The sequence below is a fragment of the Neomonachus schauinslandi genome, chromosome 3, assembly GCF_002201575.2.
Source record: "Neomonachus schauinslandi chromosome 3, ASM220157v2, whole genome shotgun sequence".
In the NCBI taxonomy this organism is placed as follows: Eukaryota; Metazoa; Chordata; class Mammalia; order Carnivora; family Phocidae; genus Neomonachus; species Neomonachus schauinslandi.
The window spans coordinates 63,947,097-63,967,682 of NC_058405.1; positions in this window are offsets into that span (position 1 = coordinate 63,947,097).

Genomic DNA, 20,586 nt, shown 5'->3' on the forward strand with positions numbered 1-20,586 from the left:
CTGCTCTCTTTGTGCTGAATGCAGGCACACAGTCAACATCGTAACAGATGATTCTTTGACTGAATTTGCAAGTCATTTTTAATACTATTTTTAATACTATTTACTTATTGAAAAAAATTATTGATGCCCAGGGGCGCCTGGGTAGTTCAGTCGTTAAGCGTCTGCCTTCGGCTCGGGTCATGATCCCAGGGTCCTGGGATCGAGCCCCACATCGGGCTCTCTGCTCGGCCGGGAGCCTGCTTCTCCCTCTCCCACTCCCCTTGCTTGTGTTCCCTCTCTCGCTGTGTCTCTCTCTGTCAAATAAATAAAATCTTTAAAAAAAAAATTATTGATGCCCAGACTTTCAACAGAATAAAGTTTGGTATTCAGACATTCAAAATATCCAAAGTCATTCCAGAGCCAGAGGTGTGGTTCTAGAAGTCTCAATTACCATTTTAGAAACAATATGACCCTGTGTAGACACTTACCCCAAAATAAACTCTATGCTGTAGCACGACTACTTTCTCTGTGTCCCGGAATATAACATGTCTGAACACAAGTTCTAATTACCCCAGGGGGAATAGCTTTGCCATTTCAATTATATAGAACTTATTATTGAAAGAGCACATTTGATTCTTTATCACAGTTGTTCAATTATGATTGTCTTCCCAGAGATGATAAATTTCTGTAAGTCTTTGCTAATAAGTTGTATTTCAGTGTTAACTCCTTTAGACTAAATGTGACCAAAAAAGTAATTACTTAAAAGCACATAGAGTGGAAACAAAAGAGGTATTTGGCATTTGTTTAAATTACAATTTTTCTCCTTAATAGATGTGTGCATAACAATAAGCAAGTTACTTAATCTAAAATACAGTTTCAGTATCCGTAAAATAATGATAATAATACCTACCGTGAGGAGTTGCAGGAAAATAATGCATGTAACAAGACTGCCTTAATACATACTTAATACATGCTAAATATTACTATCATCGTACATTTGGTATACTCAATCCCTTCTTTGGTCTGCAAGGACAGAAAAATCACATGTATGTTTTTTTGAAAGGGAAAAAAATAGTAAATTCAAGACTCAGAAGAAAACATTTCTTCTAAAAGTAATTCTCTGCAAAATAAACATTTAGAAAAATTGCAGCATTCTTTTTGAAATCAAAATCAAAATCTGTAAGGAAAGAAATAGTTGATATAAGAAGGCAACTGGAAAGTTAGGATAGTAAGGATACTACAAATTCAGTAGTGGGATTGAAATTAATATTGCAGGAAGTAAAAGTAGAAATGACACCAATGATAATCCAAAATATTAGCAAGAATGTCTCTGTATGGTGGGATTAGTGATGATTTCAAATTTTTTTCTTTTTGCGTATTTTAATTACTGATTTTTGTGTAATGAGCACTTATTGTTATGTAATAAAGTCATTAAAATAGATTATTATGTTAAAATAAAACAGAAAATTTTGAAATATATAAAAATATTTTATTGAATGGTATCAAAATATTAATAGTGGTAGAAATCTGGTTAATTTCATTTTATGTTTATCTTTTAGTTCAATATTTTTATATAGTATGATGTGATGAAAAATGGGTTTAAAATCAACACCAACTATTCAAAATATAATATTTATTCAGTATCACTAAATATATATACATAGCCCCAGAATCAAAGGAAAGATGGCAAAATGTTGATGAAACTCTGTGTTACAAGCTATGTATAATTTCCTCTTCTTCATATGTGTTTTCAAAACATTCTAAGAATGACTCAGGGTACCTGGGTGGCTCAGTCAGTTGAGCATCTGACTCTTGATTTCAGCTCATGTCATGATCTCGGAGTTGTGAGATCGAGCCCTGCATCAAGCTCTGCACTGGGCGTGGAGCCTGCTTGAGATTCTCGATCTCCCTCTGCCCCTCCCACTCATACTCTCTCTCAAAACAAAACAAAACAAAACAAAAAAACAAAGAAAAAAAAACTTAAAAATAATTCTAAGAATGATTACATAGTATTATTATAAAAATAAATATTCAAACAATGAATTAATATTGATCTGAGTATTATTACTCTTTTCTAAGTTCCATCTTGTTTTTCCTAAGATATGATAAGTGATAATATAAACTTTGGGGGGATTATTTATAACATTCAAGTAGTTTTATTTAAACTCCCCACCAATCCCTACATCATCTGTAAAGCTATATCAGTAAGAGTGTTCTGGCTTTAGCTATTATGTTTCAGCTTTCCAACAGCTAGGTTCATTCCTTTCTATACCTAAAGCTCACCATTTACTAAAAATCACAAAATTCATCTTTCAATGAATAATTTCATAGTACAAACCTTTGGAGACTTCTAGCATAGCTCTTCTAAAATGCAAGTCTTCAAAGCACACTAGAACAATGATCTCATTAATTTCTCCCGGAGTCCTGAAAGGTAAATGAAAAGTCTGACCCATTGGATGGATTAGTGAGCATTTTCATTAAGTCCTGGCAGATACTGAAGGAGATGGCCAGCACCTCACCAGATGGAATTAAAAATTAAAAGACACTTTAGAGAAGTAACTAGATGCTACAGAATGGAATTTTAGAGAGACTACTTCTGTGCAGTAATGAGAATAAATGTGTACTGCAAAAAGGAAACAAAGAACAAAATGAGACTTAGAAATTGTAAGTAAAAGACAAAAAAGGAAAATAGATACATACTTCATATATTTTTTTAATTAGAAAGATGTCAGATTTTTCTACAGCAAAAACTTGGCTTCCATAGTATATTTAGAGTTTGCCACATTCTCCCTGAAGTGCATTTTCTCGTTTGTCTCCAACCTAGGAGAAACGAGGAAAAGTTCAAACACAGACAAAGAAAAGTTTCTGATATAAGAAAAAGATTGAAAATGCAGGATGTTTTAGAGGAGATTAAAACACTTTGTGCAGATTTTGAATGGCAGAGAAAGGTCAGTATTTGTCATAAATTTAAGTATGAGGAAAGGTTATAAAAAATGGAGACTTTATGATTTTATCTTCTACAAAGGTCAAATAAATGTAAATAACTTTAAAGGGCAGCCACAGTTATTTAAGACAGAAGTGAGAGTTTTTAAATATTACTAAGTGAATGATGCTGGAAAGGCTCAGAAGACCTGGGGAAGGGGCTTTTTGTATTGTTTAAAATTGTAGTAAAATATACATGACATAAAATCTACCATTTTAACCATTTTTAAGTGTACAAGTATGTGGCATTGATTATATTCACAATGTTGAATAATCATCACCACTATTTCCAAACCTTTTCATTACCCCAAATGGAAATTCTGTACTCATTAAGCAATATTTCCCCACTCGCCTCTCATAATCCCTGGTAGCCTCTAATCCTTGTTCTGTCTCTATGATTCCGCCTATTCTAGATGTCATGTAGAAGTAGAATCATACATTATTTATACTTTTTTGTCTGGCTTATGTCACTTAGCACAATGTCTTCAGAGCTCTTCCATGTGATAACATGTATCAGAATTTCACTCCTTTTTTATGGCAAAATAATTATCTGTACGTAGTTTATCCATTCATCTGATGGATTTGGGGTATTTCCATCTTTTGGCTACTGTGAATAATGCTGCAATGAACATTGGCATGCAAATGTATGTTTGAGTCCCCGTTTTCAATTCCTTTAGGTACATACCTACCAGCGGAATTGCTGGATCATATGATAATGCTTTTCATCTTTTTGAAGAACTACCAAACTGTTTTTCATAGTGGTTGCCCACTTTATATTCCCTCCACCCCCAGCAATGATGCAGGTTCCATTTTCAGCAAATTCTCACATCTGTTATTTTCCAGATTTGTGTTAATAGCTAATAGAGATAATCCATCTCTACATTAGAGATACCTCCTAATGTGGAGGTAGAGATAGGAACAGATCAGATTTGAATGCCGTAAACTCTGTTGTTCTCACCTAAGTTCAGCAGTTTTTCTCGAATAAATGCTCCTGAGATTGTTGCAAGTCATTGGTTAATTTTCAGAGTTCCAAGGAGTTGATTTTGACAATTTTGGGGCAGTATTTTTGTTACTTTTATGTAAGGACTTATTTGCAGAGGTCCCCAATCTGCCTTTTCTGAAAGTAAATAATGTGGTTTTGACAGCTGGTCAAGGCCTGTTAAAACTCAGTAAACTATTAAACACATATTCCCATGGCTTGGAGAAGAATCACATGAACTTTGTTTCAGTTAGAAAGTACAGTTGCAAGATTAGTTTTGTTTCTCTTTACCAGTTTAGCATATTTTTTTCCAGTTGAACATATTTTGAAGTATTATAACAACTGGCTCTTTTCTAATAACTAAAGGAAAGGAATGTTTTTGATATTTCCTATGAAGTCCACTTGAGTTTCAGGGAAGCATAGCTCCTTGAACATGTGAAAGGCAGCATGTAGTGGTCAAGAACGTGGACTCTATAAAGTTTTACTGTTTAGATTCAAATCCTGGCTCTGTCATATACTAGCTGTGTGACCTCAGCCCAAGTACTTAACTTCTCTGTACTTGAGTTTTTTCATATGTAAAATTCTGATAGTAATCATATTCACCTTATGGTGTTTTCAGAAGGATTAAATGAGTGAATATTTTCAGTGTGCCTAGAACATTGCCTGGCACATATAAAAACTGCTAAGTATCTTTTACGTAAAACTTAAAATGAAATAATGTGATGCAGGATCTGTAACTACATACATGGATCTCCATATCGTTCTTCAGAATCAGGCAAAAATTTCTGGTCTGCTTCTCATTCTTTTAACGCAATGACAGTGAAGATGTGATCTCACCTTTTCCCAACTATTCCACCTCATTAAGTAGCTTAAAGTAAATGAGGCATACGAGGAGAATCATTTCTCTCTTCACTGTGAGACATAAAGAATAGGCTGCAATCCCTGTTTGGTTTGCCATGATCCTGGAGTCTGGGTGTCTTCTGTGCTTGGGGTAAAACTTTAAAAAAAACTATCAAGCAAACTTTACATAAGAAAGGATCTTGCTGTATTCACTGCTATACTAGCATCTAGAATAATACATGAAAGATTTATTTTTGTCAATGGAAATATATTTTACATGAATGAATAAATTCATGATTCATTAAATCAATTAGCTGAAATAGTTGTTTCTTAGCTCAGTAGTTAGAGATCAAATATTGTCTGATTTCAACCATGTTTGACTTACCAGGTCAACAGAGAATTGAAGAACTATACAATTAAGTTTATAATAAGCAATAGAAAAAGCCGAAAGTTATCGTAGACAGGATAAAAATCAGGTATTCACAGTTTTGATCACAAAATTGCAAAGCTTCAATTTTAACAAAGTGTAATTCCTATGGACTCCTCCTTATAGTCAAACTTAAAGCATAGAAAATTTAGTGAAGGGTAAAAACATCTTTCAATAACTTCCACTATGTTTATTTCTTTCCCTTTTAATTATAAGAATTTTGCAGATGTTAAGACAGATGGTTCTTATGCTTTTAAAAAATGTATCTTAGGAAAGTATATAATTGGTTTGTATGCAGTATTTTCTCTCAATTACTCTTTTCAGTTACAGAGCAAAAGCTGGGGGTACATTTTTAGTTTTACTGTGTCATATATGTTGAATTTTAGAAGGCTTTATTTTCTTATTATAGACAACTGCCTGATTTTCTCTATTATTTTAAGAAATAGATCAATTTGGGGGCGCCTGGGTGGCTCAGTCGTTAAGCGTTTGCCTTCGGCTCGGGTCATGATCCCAGGGTCCTGGGATCGAGCCCCGCATCGGGCTCCCTGCTCCGCGGGAAGCCTGCTTCTCCCTCTCCCACTCCCCTTGCTGTGTTCCCTCTCTCACTGTGTCTCTCTCTGTCAAATAAATAAATAAAATCTTTAAAAAAAAAAAAGAGATCAATTTGTCAAAAATATATTGGCATATTAGTGTAGACTAGATTTTTCTTGGGCAAGTTTATAATACCTAGTATTATTTTAAGGATAAAAATAAGTCTTAAACTATTTTAAACATGCTAAAAGCTTTGCAAATATAATCTGTTCTGCTATAATACCAAAAGTTGCATTTCTAAAAAGAATTTTTTGAGATACATTAAAGTAACAGTAGTGATTAATTTCTTGGTGCTTGGTGTAAATTTTTAAAGGAAAATTTAAAATAGAATTAGTAAAAATTCCCAAACAACTTATTATTTTGTGACCAAGATCTGTGGGACTTAAGGAATCCTTGACACTGTTGTTACCTTTTTATACATTACAGTATTTTCAAAGTATCTCTATTTTTGTCCTTTTTATTTCTTTTTTTTTTCCATTTAGAATTGAAGGTAAACAATGAGTACCAGTTTTATGGATGACCAATACAATGACTATTGCTTTGATTGCTCTTTTTTTATGGAGGCTGGAGAGAAATCTACATTTAAAAATATAATTAAATGAAGAAGGAAAGATAAAGTTGATTTACATCAGTTCTGCTTCAGTTTATAGCATTGGAAAAAAATGTGTCATAGTGCCTTTGTCTTCCATTATAATGTGGACATTTTTCCTTTGTGATCTGTACTTTTAAAATTTGAATTAAGAGAAACTTCCCTAATCTACTGTCACACAAATTGTCTCACATATTTTTTTTTCTCCTAAAGGTATTAAAGATTTGCTTTTAAACCTAAAAGATTTATATATTAGAATGAATTTTTGCTAATAAGGTAATCCAAGAGATCTATTTTTGTATCATAACAAACTGATTTGTACACCTGTCACATACAACATTCAAATATATTTGGGGAAAAAGTCTCTTTTTTAAAAATTTAAATTCAATTAGTCAACATACAGTACATCATAGTTTCAGAGTTAGTATTCAATAATTTATCAGTTGCATATAATACCCAGTGCTCATCACATCACGTGCCTTCCTTAAATGCCCACTTGTGTTTAGTTGTTTTTTTTTTTCTCCTTGTTCCCATAGCAATCTGGTGTAAAGACTTATTACTAGATTCCTAACAAGTTTGTTACTATTGTAAATATTACCTTTTAAAAATTCGATTTTCTCAAAAAAATTTTTATTTTCTCGTTGACTGTTGTTGGTGTAAAAGAACACTATTAACTTCTGTATTGTGTGGCAAACTCATATCTAGCAAACCTATATCCTAAAATCTGTTATAAGTTCTAAGGATTTTTTTCCCAAGCCTTTTGGATTTTCTTTATAGAGAGTCACACTAACTCGAAATAAGGATAGTTTATTTTCTCCCCCCTCAATATTTTAAACTTTTTATTCCTTCTGATTTCACTTACATTAGCCAGGGTTTGCAGAACAAGTTTAAACTGAAGACTGTTATAGTGATTACGTTTAATATTTTTGTAGGTTTTCCATAAATATCAGGCAAGGAGTTTCTTTCATATTACTGATTTGTTCAGTCATTTTTTAAACCATAAATGAGTGGTGGTTATTATCAAATGATTTATATGCATCTATTTACAAGATTATATATTTTTATTCTCTGCTAATCTTATAATATGCTCAATTATGATAATTGTGTAATTAAAATGTTTAAAAAAATTTTGATGACTATAGCCAAGTGAGAAGATTGGCAAATCCCTCTTTCCTCAAAATAGGCATAAATTATCATTTCAGAATCCTGGAGATTGACCAAAAGTATACAACAATCTCAAAAGCATTTTTTCTTTTTTTTTTTTTAAGATTTTATTTATTTATTTGATAGAGAGAGTGAGAGAGCACAAGCAGGGGGAACAGTAGAGGGAGAGGGAGAAACTGGTTCCCCGCCAAGCAGAGAGCCCGATGTGGGGCTCGATCCCAGGACCCTGGGATCATGACCTGAGCCGGAGGCAGATGCTTAACCATCTGAGCCATCCAGGTGCCCCTCAAAAGCATTTATTCTTGAAAAATGGATGACATTCAGGAAAGAACAGTGAGAATCTGTGGTGTTCTAGCCTGAGGCTGCTCTCATTCTCCTAGCTTGGTCTATATGGAATACATGCCAGAATGAGACGGGCCGTAAGACCCATTAGTTTCACTGCCGTAGCTGAAGGAAGGTCACTTATTTTGGCGTATTAGTGATGAAAGACCAGAAACACAGTTGGTTGAGGGGATGATTTCAGATATAGGTGAGCAGGGGAGGGCCGACGTCATGTTTATCCTGCATTGCGGTCCGGGCAAGGAGTTCCTGGCAGGTTTTGCATGTATGTGCACAGGATACAGCATAAACTGAAAATAAGACCTAGGGAAGACTTGAACATGGTTTGGATTTTTAATGTGTTCCTCTACCAACAGATAGGTCTATCAACAGAAGAAAGAAGTCTTACCGGCTTGAATTGGTTGAGTATAATCTCTGTCCAGTCATTAGATGACATCGAAGGCACACGGATGTAAAAATACTGGCCCCTAAGAATCAAGGCCTAAAAATAAAAACAAGACTATCTGTTTTAGAGATTTTATTTTATTTTATTTTTTAAGTAATCTGTATGTCCAACATGGGGCTCAAATTTACAACCCCGAAATTAGGAGTCGCTCGCTCTACCAACTGAGCCAGCCAGGTGCCCCTAAGACTATATGTTAAAAAAAAAAAAAACAAAAAACCTGAGCAGATATAATATGAGTGGCTGCACAGCACAGTGGAGTCAAATTTTACAGATTTAACCTAGACACACAAACCAAAGAAACACACAATTCAAAGGAAACATATAAACCAAGAAGCAAAAACAAAAGCAAAGAACAAAACCCTGCAAGAACACCAACAATCTTTGAGAAAAAAGGTAAGATACTAGAATTGCAACATTATCTAAAATGTCTAGTTTTCAACAAAAAGCAAAAAGATTAAAAAAAAAAAAACAGGAAAGTGTGACCATATTAAGGGGAAAAAGTAATAGAATTTATATTTTCATGTCCTCAGATATGGGATTTCACAGACAAAAACACTTCAGTTATTTTAGACACGTTCAAAGAATTAAAGAAATCATATTTAAAAAATTAAAAGTATACAAAGTCACAATAAATGGAGATTCTCAAGTAGGAGATTAACATGATACAAGACAGGAAATGGAAATTACAGATTTGAAAATTATAAGAAGCAAAATGAAAAATTTACTAGAGGAGTTCAATGGTACATTTGGTTTGAGAGAAGGAAGAAGAAGTGAAATTATCTAATCAGAAGAGCTGAAAGAAAGACTGAAGAAAAATGACCAGAACTTCATAGATATGTGGGATAATACCAAGCTTGCCAACATGTATGCAATGGGAGACCCAAAAAGAGAGGAGAGCGTGAAAAAATATTTGAAAAATAGTGAATTAAGACTTTCCAAAGTTGATAAAAACATTAATTTACAGATCTATGAAGTTCAATAAATCCAAAGTTGAATAAACACAGAGACATGTATACCTAGACATATCACAATTACACTGCTGAAATCTAAGAACCAGGAAAAAGTCTTGAAAGCAACAAAAGAAAAAAAAATGACTCATTACATATAGGACAGCATCTATATGATTAATGCCTAACTTCTCATCAGAAAGAGTAGAAACCAAAAGACAGTAGGGTAGCATATTCCAAGTGCTGAAAGAAAAAATAATCTAAAATAATGGCCATAGTTGATGTCCATGGCACACTCCTTGAAACCTTATATGTTACATTACATTGAAAACCAGAGCTAAGGTTGCAGATGGATTTGAGTTTGCTAATCAGTTGACCTTAAAATAGGGAGATTATCCTAGATATAACCCAGTGAGTTTATATAATCACAAAGTCCTTAACAGTATAAGAAGAGGAAGTAAGAATGAGGTGATATGAAAAGAAGTCAACCTCTCACTTCTGGCTTGGAAGATGAAGGAAGAGGACCATGAGCCAAGGGCAGGCTCCAAAGGTTGAAATAGGCAAAGAGATTTTCCTCTAGAACCTAGAAAAAGAACTCAGCCTAGCAACTTCACTTCTGCATATGTTAACCCTGGAGAAATTAAAATACATACCTATATAGAAATTTGTGTATTTATATTCTTAGCAGCCTTATTTATGGTGGCCAGGGATTGGGAATGCCCTAGGTAAGTGTGGTGTCCATTGGCCAGTGTGTGGTGTATCTCTGCAGTAGAATGATGTTTAGTATTGAGAAAGGGAGGAAAAACTGCTGTTCTATATATGTGACATAGATGAACCTCACAAGCTTTGCATTGGGTGAAAGAGGTCAGAGACAGGAAGACAATTATTGTATGATCCTATTTTTATGAATTGTCCAGAGGAAGAAATCTGTGAAGATAAAAGCAGATTCATGTTTGCCTGGAGTCGGAGGGGTGAGGTAATTAACGGAGATAAGAGATCTTACTGGGATGATGAAAATGTTCTAAAGTTGTTTTCTGGTAATAGATACACAACTTGATAAATTTATTTAAAAAACTTTGGATTGTGTACTTGAAATCGTTGAATTATATACTATGTAAAATATGCCTCAATAAAGCTTTTTTTAAAATTTAATTTAATTTTATTATGTTATGTTAATCATCATACCTTACATCATTAGTTTTTGAGGTAGTGTTCCGTGATTCATTGTTTGCATATAACACCCAGTGCTCATTGCAATACGTGCCCTCCTTAATACTCATCAACGGGCTAACCCATCCCCCCACCCCCTCCCCTCTAGAACCCTCAGTTTGTTTCTCAGAGTCCATAGGCTTTTTTTTTTTTTAAATGAAAGCAAATGAAGATATTCCCAGAAAAACAGATCCTGAGGAGATCTGTTACTAGGGACATGCCTTGCAAGATACACTAAAGAGAGGTCTTCAGGCTAAAAAGAAACAATTCAGTGGGTGAGTAAAACACACAGGGAGAAATAAAGAACATCTGAAATTGTAAACTTGGGCATAAAGGCTGAATAGACATATATTTTTATTTCTTTTTTAAGCTACTTTAAAAAGACATCAGATTGTGTACGATAATAACTGGCGCTACTACAGAGTTTGGATTTATAAATAATAGATGTAATATGTATGACAATAATGGCATAAGGGAGAGAGATGGGAATGAAGCTGTACTAGAGTTAAGTTTGCATATTTTGGTGGAATTGGTATTATTCTGGAGTAGATTATGATCACTTAAAATGCATATTGTAATCTTTGGAGCAACTGGTGAGAAAATAACCTAAAACTCTATCGTTAAAAAGTGAGCAAAAAATGGGAAAAAGGAATTAAAAACAACACCACAAAACAAAACAGCTAAGGAGGAGCAAAGGAACAAAAAGACAGAGGAATTAGTGCTCCCCTAAACACATTCCAAAAAAAAAAACCCCACATTCCAATACTGCGCCCGCCAACCGAAGGCACCTTTAGGTCTCACCCAGTTGAGTAAAAGCTGAGACTGGGATCCTAACTGCATCATTCTAGCTGTGCTGTCTTAGGCAAACTACTTGCTTTCCAGCGTTCCTTTTGTTAAATAGGGATCATAATATTTACTTTATGGAGCCAATGGGATGATTAAATATAATTAAAATTTTAGAAGAATGTGAAGTGTTAACACTGCCTCGCATTTCAGGGATTCTTATTAAATAGAAGCATCAATGATAATGTTAATTGTGATGACGAATGTTCATGCTGTTCCTGCTGCTGCCTCTGGTTATTTGGTTGTTGTTATCGTGTTATTTTAGAACTCAACTTTCTGAGTTCCTATTCCTGAAGGCATCATCTCAACATAAAGGAAAGAAATAGATTCAGTCTGTTCTCTTTGATTCTGTGTTGGTGTGAATAAGATCCATGGTTCTTCACACCCTCTGAATATTTCTCACTTCCCCACAGCAGTTTAGAGTATGTAAAATTAATATTTTGCATTGGGTAGGTGCTCTATAGCTATATATATATATATAGCATTGTAACCTGATCCCCACTATGTGTGATTCTAGACTGTATTACAAGTTCTTTTCTTCTGTGAGTATTTGAAAGCATTATCAACAAATCTACAAGAGGTGCTACCGCATAAAGGCCTTCATGCTCATGATCATTTTTATATTCATCAACAGCCAAAGTAATGGGTGGAATTTTATAATATATTCTAGAAGCCTGAACTTACTTGTGCTAACTAACCAAATAACTAAGTAAATAAATGTAATTAAGGGCTTGATGAACACCCATTTGAAATAAGCAATAACAAATGAATAGACATGCAAGGAGTTGTGTTTACAGAACAGATTTACTCATTTAGCTGAATTGCTAACTGGGGGAAACATGCATCTAAACACCATTTAACTAATATCCTTGTTATCTACATTTCCATAAAAAGGCCCAGAATGAAGTTTTTTTTTATGACAAAACCTTGCAGCTGAATTGTCTGGGCAATGAAAGAGAAATGGTAGAGGTCACAGAAAGAGATGGTATCACAATGATGAAATTGAAAACTCTTGATAATTTCTCACTCTGATCTGCAGATGTCAGATAGGTCTTCTGGGTCCTGGATGTCTCTAGCAAGCTAACATTCATGGAGGATGGCTTGTCACAGGCGCTTGTCCTCACAGACAACCAAACTACCCTATGCAAAGATGCAAGCCCTCCTCTGGATATAGTGGGGATTAGCTGGATGAACATTATTGTTAATTAAATTGTCCTGTCTTTGATCCTCAGTTTCGTAGAAAATTTCACTCTTTAAAATAACTGTGACATTATCTTTCTTGTAATCTTATGCCATTACCCTTTCAGTGACCAGCAAATTCAACTGTAAGCCACTGCCATAAATTTGTTCTCATTAAGTTTCTTCTTAGAGACATTCAGATACATTGTTCCCAAATAAGGCTGATAGCCAGGATCTTTTGTGGAGCTTTTGAAATTACCAAAGCCTGGGCACGACTCCAGACATACTGAATCAATCTCCTCGAGAGGCTCCTTAGAGAGGTATATTGATTGTGATAATTAGTAGAATTTGTCAAAATGAGCTATAATGAAAAACTCCCCATACCCCTGTAATTTTGACTGTTTTGTTTCATTGATACTTGGAGGAAAATTCCGTTGCCTAAGATTATTTTGTTTCTTATCTGAGCCCTAACAATATGCCCTTTTGGAATAATTTATGGGAAAAAGGGAGAAAAAACAACCCTTAAAAGAATAAATTTGGGCTTCCCACTTGTGTGAACAGTATATGAGAAATGTTAACTCTGCAATGATTATTGAAGCTCCAACACCAATATTGTTTGAGGTCCAGTCTATGCAAGTGGTGAAACTTACACTTCCAGCGACTTTCTAAAACAAGAATTTTCAAACTTTTTTCTGCAGATGGCTACAAATCTGCATAAATACCTCAGAAACACAACTGATATTGAGTAAATTATCACAGAGTAGGGCATAGATAGAGGTCCTGCCTACCACTTAAATCAGAGTCCATCTATTCCTACCAGATTTTATATTTGGGAATTCTATTAATGAGGTATTTAGAAACAATGTTCTAGGGGGCGCCTGGGTGGCTCAGTTGTTAAGTGTCTGCCTTCGGCTTAGGTCATGGTCCCAGGGTCCTGGGATCGAGCCCCAGATCGGGCTCCCTGCTCCGCGGGAAGCCTGCTTCTCCCTCTCCCACTCCCCCTGCTTGTGTTCCCTCTCTCGCTATGTCTCTCTCTGTCAAATAAATAAAATCTTAAAAAAAAAAAAATAGAAACAATGTTCTATTGTAACTCAGCCTCCAGAGTCTTTACCAAATCAGACTCCCACAATGCATACATTCTTACCTGCCTTATAATTGTTGGACACCAACAATTTATTTAATTTCTTAAATTCATTTAACTTCTCTAGTTATATTTTTTTCTGGGTGATCTTAACCAGTCTCTGACCTAATCTTATTATCTATGTAGTCTCAATATGCTAATAAATTCTAAATTTATGAATAGTGCAGGCCACCTCACTGAGTAACAACCAGATTATCCAACTACCTACTCAAACTCTTTTCTTGGATTAATGAGGGTCTCACAATTAATATCTTCAACTTTCTCCATCCCATCCAACAGAGATCCAAAGAGAGCACCTCTTCCCCACAGAGAAGCCACGTTGATATTTCAAAAAATGAAATTGTTGTCATTGCCTTGTTAAACTTTCTAATATCATAACCCTTAGAAAGTCCAAACTCTGCTTGTGATCCATAAGCATACAGTGTCTGCACGCTATCTTTCCTTCAGGACTGTCATGCTGGTTAACAAACTATTGTCTCTAGATGCCAAACTGCCATTCTCTGTTCTGCTTTATTATGCTGAGGATGGGACTCTGTAAATTACATGTCTCTTTTGCCGGCTGGACTGGTAGGTCAGTGGAACAGTCATCCAAAAACACCATTATGGCCTAAGTTGGGAAGCACTTTGAAGCAATAGTGTTCTGTCATGTAGAATGCATTTTATAAGCCTCCAAGAGCAGTGGTTTTCAAATCCTTTTCTGAAGAGTTCTTTATTTTTATACAAGTACCTCAATAGCTACAACCACAGTAGGGAGAGCAGCCAATAGATGGGGCTTTAAGTTCACAGAGCAGATTAGTTCTTGCCTCACAGGTAACCAATTTATTTCTCCTGTAGCCAGAATGCATAGGTCTGGAAATCAAGAAAGGGAAGGCGGAGAGTTTCCTGTCATTCAGCTATCTAATAATCCATTCACAGAATTGTTGGTTTTTGTTTTTACAACTTTGAGCTCTGCTGGTTTGGATGTCCTCACTGCCAAGGGAGGGATATTTCTGCCAAGAGAACCAACAATAGCTCTGCTGAATTGGAAGTGGAGACTGCCACCTGGCTGTTTTGTTCTCCTCCTGCTGATAGACCAAAATATGCAAAGCAAGAGGGTTGCTTTCCTGGATGGGGTGAGGGATTCAAATTACCAAAGATAAATGGGACTGCTATGAAACAATGTAGAAGAGAGGTCCCGGAGTATTCTCTGGGGTGGAGCCTTTTGTTGCTTCCATGACCTCTGGCACTCATAAAAGGCAGGATCACTGTGACGTCAGACCATGGAGAAATGTAAGCTTGAGTCATTCTACAGGATAAAGAATTTTAGGAGAAGCTGAGGTCCTCAATGAGATAAAGAAAACATTAAGTAGTGCAGACGGAAGTGGTTTGCCCTGTGTCCTCCCTTCTGTTAGGGATCCTAGAAGAGTTGATTTTTCCATCTATTTGGTTTTTTTCTTGTTGTGAGGACACAAGGTAACTTCCACGCTCCCTATATATGGAACTAGTGGCTGTTGGAAACCCTAAAGCAATTTCTATAAAAACAAAACAATAAGGTATAGCTCAAAAGCCTACAAAGGACATAAAATTAAATAGTAAACAATATCCAATCCAAAAGAAGACAGAATTTTCAAGAAAAACTCTCCTCTAGTAATAGACTAAACTCAGAGAATCAAGATATGAATTGGTTAAGGCTAATTGCTAACTTTATTATATGAAACAAAGAAATGAAAAATTTCTCAGTCTAGCTGCTAGCAAGTACTAATCCTAAAAAATATAGGAAGAACATTTCAGTAAAGATTTAAAAATATATTTGAAAACTTTAACACTAAATGAATGCAGAAGAATTACATACAGATTCTAATTAGTGAATATACCAAATTAAGATAAATCCTTGGACTTATTAGATCAACTTATTCATTTTTGTTTACGAGACAGTTATATAATCTTTCCTTGATTTTTATCTCAGTCTGAAATGTAATGAAAGCATGATATTAAGTTTATGTGAAACTTGGGTTAATTTTCTCATAGAAAGCTTAATTAATTTAAATTTCAAATTTTTCCTGTAACAGTTTGGTGGTCAGATATGTTATTACTTCCATTAAATGTGATTAATGTCACTTATTAATTACCTTTAATCTTTCCAAATTAATTAGAGATCTTAGAAATTAATTTTATGTTGGCATGGAAGAGCAACACAGTTTATATTAAATTAATTTATAAGATATGAAAATCATGCTGATAACAAAGCAAAGATATCTGCTTACTTCCAGGGATAACTAATAATTACATTGGATTAATTTATATCTATATATAATTAATTATTAATATTACTAATTTGTTAATTAATTCCCCACAGAGATTGGCAAATATCTTTTCTACCAGTATTATTTCAATATTTTATATGCATAAAATAATTAGAATCTATGACAAGCTATGAAGGATATGTTTATTCTACTATGTCCTATCGTCTGTGGCACTTTGTTCAGAGTACTTGTTGCTCTGTCCCTAATCCTCAAATTAGTAATTCATAATTATGCAAACCAGAATAAATCCTTTGAATGATATGGTGCTCCAACTGATCTCTGTGATTTTACTGGAAGAAGAGCAAGACAAACCAGAGGTTGCAAATTTATAAAGCAAAGAAATAAAATTCTCAGAATAATTTCCCACTTGAGCACTGTAGCGCGAAGACTTAAAGTGACCCACATTAATCCCCACCTTCCCATATCCATGCGTTTATATGATCGATCCTCTCTGCTTATGTGCCATTGAGACCTATGACTTGTTTCTAACCAACGGATTGTGGCGAAGGTGATGGGCTGTATGTGGTTATGTGTACATGAACATGAAGCATAACGCTCATTTTGCTTGAGTGTGTGTGTGTGTGTGTGTGTGCGTGCACACATGCCTTGCTGAGTTTGAAGAAGCCTGTGCCCTGGAAAGAGTTTGGAAAGAGATCTTCCCCCACTGGAGCCTATGATGAAATCCCAGCCTGGTTGGCCCATCAATTCCAGCCTCATTAAACCCAAGCAGTGCCTGGACTTCTGACCCACAGAAACTGACTGAGATAATAAAGATGTGGTGTTCTAAGCCACTGAATTTGTGCTGATTTGTTATGCGGCATGGGAAACTAATACAAGCACAGTCCTACAGAATCCACTTCAAGGGAAAGCATTATGTAAGTAATCTTAGTAGATCAATTCTTGTATCTTCTTGAACGGTAACAAATCCTCAGGGGAATTTACAGATGCTCATTCTAGAAACGGAGACTGAGAGGAGTACTTTTTGCAATAGGTTAAACTTAGAGAAATCACAACTCTTCTTTAATAAGAGACTCTAAACTTGTATTTCCCTAACATTAATAATGCTCTCTCTAATTAATTAATAAATTAATTAATAAATCTCTCTCTAAAATTTTAAATTTGGTGCAGTCTATGACTATTATGCAAGAAATTTGAATTATAACAATTGAACTTTTAAAAACCAGAGCTATCTGAGATGATGGCTAGATATTATATTAAGTGTTACTACAACACTCCTATATTTTGCATGTAGCTTTAATAGGAATCAGTCTTATTTTCCACCAGGATATGAATGGACAAAACTACTATGCAACCATGGCTGTATTTAATGTGTTGGATATAAAGATGCATCTTATTTGATCAGGTATAGTGGTCATCTGTTGAGCAGCAAGAGTTGAACTTCAAATGTGGGAACAAAGACTATTATGGTCTATTAGTTGTGGGATGTTTATGGAGTCACACCTTGGAAGTAGTAAAGAATGTCACTTTCTGAGGTGAATTTTGTGTAGTTAGGGGAATGAGATGTATCCCCACATTACTGGTACTGCAGATAAAATCTCAAGAAACAAATTTCCTGTCCTTGTTTCCTATCTTCAGATTTTGATGCAATAATAAAGAGTGGTAAAATAAAATTCTGAAATATTACAGGCAATAGAGAATGCACCCTGTAGTCCTTAAGCTTATCTCCAGATAATTGTTAACACTTTTCCCTTAGTATTTGCCCAGTACTGTGTGGCATTAGATTTGTTAACTACACAACAAGAAAGTTCAAGTGTATTTATCAACGCTTTTTGATAAGCTTAAGTAAATATATCAAAATTTATACAACATGAATGCCTAATTTCAGAGAGTCACAAAAATAGCTATCATCTAAAGTTATTCAACCTAAGATTTTATCTGGAAAACTCTGTCTTAGAATTGAAAATTTAATCAAATCATTTAATAGAGAAATCTTAGTTTCAATCTTGTTTTGTTATTGTACTGTGTAAATTAAGCTGGAGTCTGAGTTTCACTGCTTAAGAGATTTGAATAAGCTTTTTATTAGCAACATGATCCATGCATTTCTTAACAAACTTGTAATGAGAATGACTAAAAGTGGGAAATGGAGAAAAAAAAAATTATGTTGCATGGTTGAGAACATTCTTATAGCTAGGAGAGGTGGCTCTCCTTAGCTGACCTTTATTTGGTAAATGCCTCTATTAACTGATCTCCCTTTCACACATTTGGCACCTCTGGGCTAATTGGTACTTTAACAGCCTAGGAAGCCTTGTTTGGTTCCTCCGATTGAACATCCAAGTTCAAAATGCTTATCAGGTACTACTCAACTGGATTACTCATCATTTCTGATTCCTTGCATTTTTTTTATATTATAGATTATTAGGGAAGTATTTTGGTTGTTTTTAATTTTTGCCAAAAGAGGGAATCTGTAAATTGAAAGGGATCACCAACTGTGAAAAAAAATTGTACAGACACCAAAACATAACTGGATTAATATTTGTCTTTCAAGGAAAAGAATCTTGGAAATATTCATCAGGGAAAATATAGACACCCAAACACAGAAATAAAATCTGAATTTTTCTTTGTAAATTTAAAGAAGCTAATGAATAGAATTTCCAAGGGGAAAAGACTGATGATAGCACTGAATATCTAGGCAAGCATCTCATTCATGCTGAAATTCAGTGAAAAATTATGAGATATCTAACAGCTCTTACACATTTGGAAAAGCATTACTTAAAGGAGTACTGTAGCCAACCAAAGGTGCCTGAAATAACTCAATATAGAAAGAAAATGTTATTTAAAAAAAATGGAAGTGAAAAACTCAAGAAATCAGTGTCAAGTCTAAATTGCTATTACTAATATAATTGTTATATGCTACAATTTAAAAACAATTCTTAACAAAATATGATATATATCTAGTAGGCATTGCATTACCTCTGATAAATTAATAAATACTCTCTGATCACTCTTGAAACAAATATCTCATAATAAAGGAAAAATATTTTTGGTGTCTCTAAAGCCTTTTTCTTAAGGAAGTCTTCTCACGCATTGGGTTATGGATACAAACACCAACCATGACTTTTTATATTTTCATGAGTTAATCATTATTATCAAGTTCAAATTAAGATTGTCCAGAGAACCTCTCTTCCAGAAGTGTTGCTTTACTCCTCTGTAAAACTTTAGAAAATTCTTGAAACAACTCCTTTAATGTTTGAAACAACATTTTAATGAAGAGAATCTGAAAAGGAGCAAACAGAGTGTTTTTTCTTATGTATATGTCTAAAGTTTTTATATATTTTATATTTTTTGTAAAAGAAACTACAAGAATCTAAGGAATGCATGCCATAAATTTAATCCATGGTGATTGTTCAGCTCTGTTTAATTTGCCTTCCTTGAAGCATTTGTTTATTTTTTTAAGTAGGCTTTATCCTCAACATGGGGCTTAAACTCACGACCCTGAGATCAGGAGTCACATGCTCTACCAACTGAGCCAGACAGACACCCCTAAATATTAGAAGAAAGTATTTATTTATTTTTTAAAGTAAGCTTTTCATTTGCCTTCCTTAAAATGGCTTCATAGACTCTCCTAGAAAGTCATTCTCTTTTTATATTTTGCACCAGTTATCTTCCAGATCAAAGGATAGGAACTTTTGGGAAGACATTAACATAAATGAGAACACCAGATACTCACCTCTTTTGATATACCCTTTTAAAAATCTCACAAGTGGGGCGCCTGGGTGGCTCAGTTGGTTAAGCGACTGCCTTCAGCTCAGGTCATGATCCTGGAGTCCCGGGATCGAGTCCCGCATCGGGCTCCCTGCTCGGCAGGGAGTCTGCTTCTCCCTCTGACCCTCCTCCCTCTCATGCTCTCTGTCTCTCATTCTCTCTCTCTCAAATAAATAAATAAAATCTTAAAAAAAAAAAATCTCACAAGTGCCCAAGATTGTAGGTGGGGTTGGAACTGGCAAGAATGCCTCCTGAAACTAAAGAAAAGATTCAGGCATATTTTACAGTAACTTAGAAATTTCTACAAATTTTTCCACCCATGCTACCGTATACAAAGCAGATTTCAGGCACAGTTCAAGAGTTTTTGTCTAAACTGAAATGTCTTCCTGTGACATAGGTGATTGAGGGTTATACCCAGAGAGAAACCCACATGCAGAATTAGAAACAAATAAACCTCCATAGGCTGGAAAATGAAGTTGAGGAGTATTAGAAAATGTAAAATTTTTCTTTTAATTCTGTACTTCTAATGTTTTAGAATTTTAGGAGCAGAAAAAAAATTTAGGAGCAGATTTCATGTGATATGTATTGGGGTTATGAAGAGTGAGGCCCCATCCGTTACCAGGACATACTTATGAATCTTTATGCCTTTTTTTCCATAAAATATGAATTTAGTAGCAATTTCGAATACTGCATTATGGATGAATGACATTTGTTGAGAGATTAGAGATGAAAGAATAAAATTACACTTATTTTAACATGTGCATACAACTAGTCTATTTTTAGACTCCAAGAAATTACGGGAAATAAGGATATATAACAAAACATGTAACAGATGATAAACAATTGTTTGTTAATACAGCTTAAAGTCTCAGTGGAATGATTTTCTGGAAATATGTAATCCGCCAAACTGTTAAAATTAGCAGAAGA